Source organism: Oryctolagus cuniculus, chromosome 5 (assembly GCF_051225735.1).
Source record: "Oryctolagus cuniculus isolate XC-2025 breed Fujian yellow rabbit chromosome 5, ASM5122573v1, whole genome shotgun sequence".
NCBI lineage: Eukaryota > Metazoa > Chordata > Mammalia > Lagomorpha > Leporidae > Oryctolagus > Oryctolagus cuniculus.
The window spans coordinates 58,363,427-58,368,543 of record NC_142871.1 but is presented as its reverse complement, the minus strand read 5'-3'; the positions used below and the strand labels follow the sequence as shown (position 1 = coordinate 58,368,543).

Below are 5,117 nucleotides of genomic sequence, written 5' to 3'. Positions count from 1 at the left end.
TTGGAAGTATTGATCACTTGTTGAAATGCTATTAGTTTGGATATATTGGGCTAGATAAAATATATTACTAGAATTAATTTCAACTTTTTCTTTTTTTGTATGTATACCAGAAAATTTAATCATATGACTGACTTAACACTATTTCAATCAGACAGCCCAGTTGAGGGCACAGTTACTCAAAGTGACCCCATAAAAAGGCACCTGCATGATCTAATTCTCTGTTCCTTCCCCCTCCCCAACACCATCACAATTCCTGAGAGCTAAATAGAATTTATAAAGAAAAAAAAAGGAAGAAATATTGGACAGGAAAGATTACAGACCATGGGAAACAGGAGAGAATTGGAGGGTTTAGAGCTATTGAACTAGCTCAAAGCAGAGTAGACTGCTGGATGAAAGTATCTGAAAGAATGCAATACTTGATTAGATAGAGAGGTCAATAATATAAATAGCTTAGGGGTCGGCGCCGGGGCTCACTTGGCTAATCCTCTGCTTGAGGCGCCAGCACCCCAGGTTCTAGTCCCAGTTGGGGCGCTGGGTTCTGTCCCGGTTGCTCCTCTTCCAGCCCAGCTCTCTGCTGTGGCCCAGGAGTGCAGTGGAGGATGACCCAAGTCCTTGGGCCCTGCACCCGCATGGGAGACTGGAAGGAAGTACCCAGCTCCTGGCTTTAGATTGGCACAGCATGCCAGCTGTGGCAGCCATTAGGGGAGTGAACCAATGGAAGGAAGACCTTTCTCTCTGTCTCTCTCTCTCTGTCTCTCTCTTACTGTCTAACTCTGCCTGGGGAAAAAAAGAATAGCTTATGTAGTATAAGTAGCACATTAAAATAAGTAACTAGAAAATTTAAGGAAAATAAAAATGACAGAGGAGGGATGTAATCATAGTCACTCCTGGCTCTTTAGTTTAAGTATTTATACACAATTAAGAAAAAAAAACACTTGGAAGAAAAGTGCACCCACATTTTAGTGAGAGAAACATTGGAGACCATCTACACTTGAGTATATGTGAAATAAGATAGCGTCCTCGCTTCTCTTCTCCCAGCTGAGGCCCGGGGGACCAGAGCGAGAAGCGGGGACCATGTTCCGACGCAAGCTGACGGCTCTGGACTACCACAACCCTTCTGGCTTCAACTGCAAAGATGAAACAGAATTTAGAAACTTTATTGTTTGGCTTGAAGATCAGAAAATCAGACACTACAAGATTGAAGACAGAGGGAATTTAAGAAACATCCACAGCAGCGACTGGCCCAAGTTCTTTGAAAAGTATCTTAGAGATGTTAACTGTCCTTTCAAGATTCAAGATCGACAGGAAGCAATTGACTGGCTTCTTGGTTTAGCTGTTAGACTTGAATATGGAGATAATGCTGAAAAATACAAGGACTTAGTACCTGATAATACAAAAAATGCTGACAATGCAACTAAAAATGCAGAGCCACTGATCAATTTGGATGTAAATAATGCTGATTTCAAGGCTGGTGTAATGGCTTTGGCTAACCTGCTTCAGATTCAGCGTCATGACGATTACCTGGTAATGCTTAAGGCAATTCGCATTTTGGTTCAGGAGCGCCTGACACAGGATGCAGTTGCTAAAGCAAATCAAACAAAAGAGGGCTTGCCTGTTGCTTTAGACAAACATATTCTTGGTTTTGACACAGGAGATGCAGTTCTTAACGAAGCTGCGCAGATTCTGCGGTTGCTGCATATAGAAGAGCTGAGAGAGCTACAGACAAAAATTAACGAAGCCATAGTAGCTGTGCAGGCGATCATCGCCGACCCAAAGACAGACCACAGACTGGGGAAAGTGGGGAGATGAACACTCGGGTTCCGCTTCTCCCCTCTTACTACTTGGGAACCACGTACACTTCTGGCATGTGTTTGTCATGGGAGGCATCCCAGGAAATTCACTGCTTTAATAAAGTTTGGGAAAGTGGAAAAAAAAAAAAAGAAATAAGATAGCAAGACCTTACCAACAGATATTAAGAGATATTTTTAAAAGGGAACCAAAGCATGAGAAAAAAATTCTCAGGGAGTAAGAATGCTAGAATTCTGGCAAAAAGAAGATAGATTTTCATCTGTCTGGGTAAAAGATAGTGACTGAGATGATGGATGGAGAAGTACATCAGAAACATATTTTCTAGAAGAAAGAGTTAAAAAGATGAAAATATTTATTCTGAGGAAGAGATCTGGAATAGGAAAAGGGTAGAGAAGCGATTGTTTCTAATTCACATGTATAGTATTCATAAAAATAAAACAAAAAATTATAAAATACTTAACTTTTTAGATACAAAATACAGACATTCTTATAAAATATGAATAGTATGTATATATGATTATATATTGTATGACTATATAGAAATAAAAAGAATCTATGTATATTGCTTATAGGTCACAGTTGTCAATTATTGTATCAAGTTCTTTTTGTTAACCTTTATAATTTTCCTCAGGTTACTCTAAGTTTTATTTTTATGAGAGTTGCTTATGTTTAAAATGTATCTATCAATATCCACCTTCTATCTTAGAAGTTTTAATGTAATTTTTATATTCTCTTTGTCATGATTGTTGGTACTTATTACAGAAGTATCAATTCTTTATGTCTAATATTGCTTCATTACATTAGAGGAGTATAAAAAAGATTTAATGTATAGCTTAGACAATACTACAGATTTTATGTCTAAGGAACATTTAAAGGTAATATAGAGCTAGATAATTAATATGTTATATGGAAAAAGAATGGAGTTATAATAAGACAATAGAGGTTTAATTAATTAATTGATTTCATAATGTAACTCTTAAATAAAGGAGATATTTCAAAGTTAAGAAAGACTTCATTGCATCTATCATTGTCCACAATGATTTTTTCTGGTGTTTTAATTCCTCCTCTATTTTTTTTTTGCAATGATTAATTAATCTCATTCCTACCCAAACACATTACCCAAGGTCCTCATATATCAGCAAAATTTGCAAAACTTTGCCAGCAAAATTCTTGTTATGAGATTTATGGCTCTGAGTAACTTCTTTCTCTTGGGCTAGCATGCTATTTATGCAGATTATTTTTCTTTGATCTCATTCAGGACTGGAAAACGTGGTAAGCCAGAACATTCAAGATAAAAAATACACAAATTATTCTTGAAATCTTTATACCAAAATGTTAGCTTAATTTTGTTCCAATCTATATTGGAATTTTGGTAGTATTTGATTTCATATGTCTAAATTGCTGATAAGTTGTCAATGAGCACGCCACAGCCCAGCTGAGAAACACTGGTTCTTAGCACACCATGCCTGTGCTAGCAGCTTTTAAAGTCTGGGTCACTCTTCCTGTAAATTCTAAAAGCATCTGAAACAACAACGTTCATATAAATGGAGAAAATAATTAATGCAATCCATGAAATATGTTGTGTAAAGTTCACATATGGCTAGGGTTTCAACAAAACACAGCAGTGGTTAAATTGTTTAAGTTGCATAGTTAAGCTGAATATCTATTATAAAATTATTACTTTTTAAAGTCACTAAAGCAACAACTACAAGTTTTAGATATATTTGAGTCTGGGATCACTTCCTTTCGGACAACTTGATTTTATTCTTGATTTTGACTTCAAACGGACAAATGCTTACATTTTGCTGAATTCACTTTTAGTGCTGAGTCTTTTTATGAAAGATCTCAAGCTTACAACAACACATCTTAGCCAACATTTGATCAATATGCATAATTCCAGTGATTGCTTTTGTGGAATGAGAGCCTTTGGAAATACTATAGAAAGTCAGAGATAGAAGAAAGTTATCATATAATTTATATGATATCTCATCATTTTTAGAAGATTAAAGAGAAAAATTAAGAAAGTTTCTAATCATCACAGAACTCCTGATATGAAACTACAAACACACTTGCCTGACTGATAAAGAATGTGTACTTATCTTTCAATTTAAGCTTCAAGCAAATTCTGAGTCTGGAGGCAGACACATATATCAACCAAGAAAAAGAGAAAAAAGTCCAGGTTTTCATCAAGGAATTGAGGGACTTCTGGATCATCCACAAACTGACTTGCTGGGGTTAGAGGTGTGCTGTTCATTGACTCTCTCTGCTTCTTTTCAGCCATGTAGATAGCTTTTGACATCTCTGGTTTGTAAAACTCTGGGCTCCTTAGTTTGGGGAAAGCAGCTGCAAAGTTGTTCAAGAGAAAGTTGTATTAGTAATCCATATTCTATCTTGTTTAAAATTTTCACAGTTTACATAAATGAAAATACAAGGTTTTCTTGTTTCATAAAAAAGATGAAAAATTACCTTTCCAAAGTGTTCTTTGCTGAAGTCTGGAGATTTTTTTAAAAAAATTATATATTTATTTGAAAGGCAAAATTACAGAGAGGCAGAGGCAGGGAGAGAGAGAAAGAGAGAGAAAGATATTTTCCATCTGCTGGTTCACTCCTTAAATAGCTGCAATGGGCAGAGCTGAGCCAATCCAAAGCCAGGAGCCAGGAGCCAGGAACTTCTTCAGGGTTTACCATGTGGGTGCAGGGACCCAAGGACTTGGGCCATGTTCAGCTGCTTTCCCAGGCCATAGCAGAAACCTGGATTGGAAGCGGAACAGCTGGGACTAGCACTGGCACCAAAATGGGAGGTTGGCACTGCAGGCAGCAGCCTCACCTGCTAGGTCACATTGCCAGCCCCAAAGTCTGGAGATTTTTTAGAGGGCTTTTCATTCTTTTATGTGAAGCAGGACATTGGCCAAGTTGATTTATATCTGTGAGTTCCCTTTTAAGTTGATTGTAGTATCTTTGCTTTTAATTTTTCAGCTCAGTTCACCAGTTAGATACATACTTTTGCTTTATTTCTGAATGTCTTAAAGCTACATGTGAAGTTAAAATTATCTTAATTTTAGAACATGAACAAAGTTTAAATCTGGATATTCCTTTGGCTATCAGAAATTAAATGAATAAAAAAATTAACTTAGAATTAATGTATTTATATTGACCGTATCCTTTGAATCTAAAAAGATATTAATGTTTCAAATTAACACAACATATTGATGTACCTACTATTATACACAGGGACAATTTATCCTTTTTACATTTTCTAAAGAAAAACTAAAGTTAACATCTTATACTTATGTTACAAATTAAAATTGT

General features: G+C 36.2%; 1 pseudogene across 1 annotated transcript; it reads left to right on the top strand.

Moving 5' to 3' along the window:
• The first annotated feature begins 1,017 nt into the window (after window positions 1–1,017).
• Window positions 1,018–1,944, top strand: LOC100342136 (tRNA-splicing ligase complex subunit RTRAF pseudogene; annotated as a pseudogene). The gene has a single exon (XR_016233794.1). The product of XR_016233794.1 is annotated as a tRNA-splicing ligase complex subunit RTRAF pseudogene (transcript).
• Window positions 1,945–5,117: the final 3,173 nt, after the last annotated feature.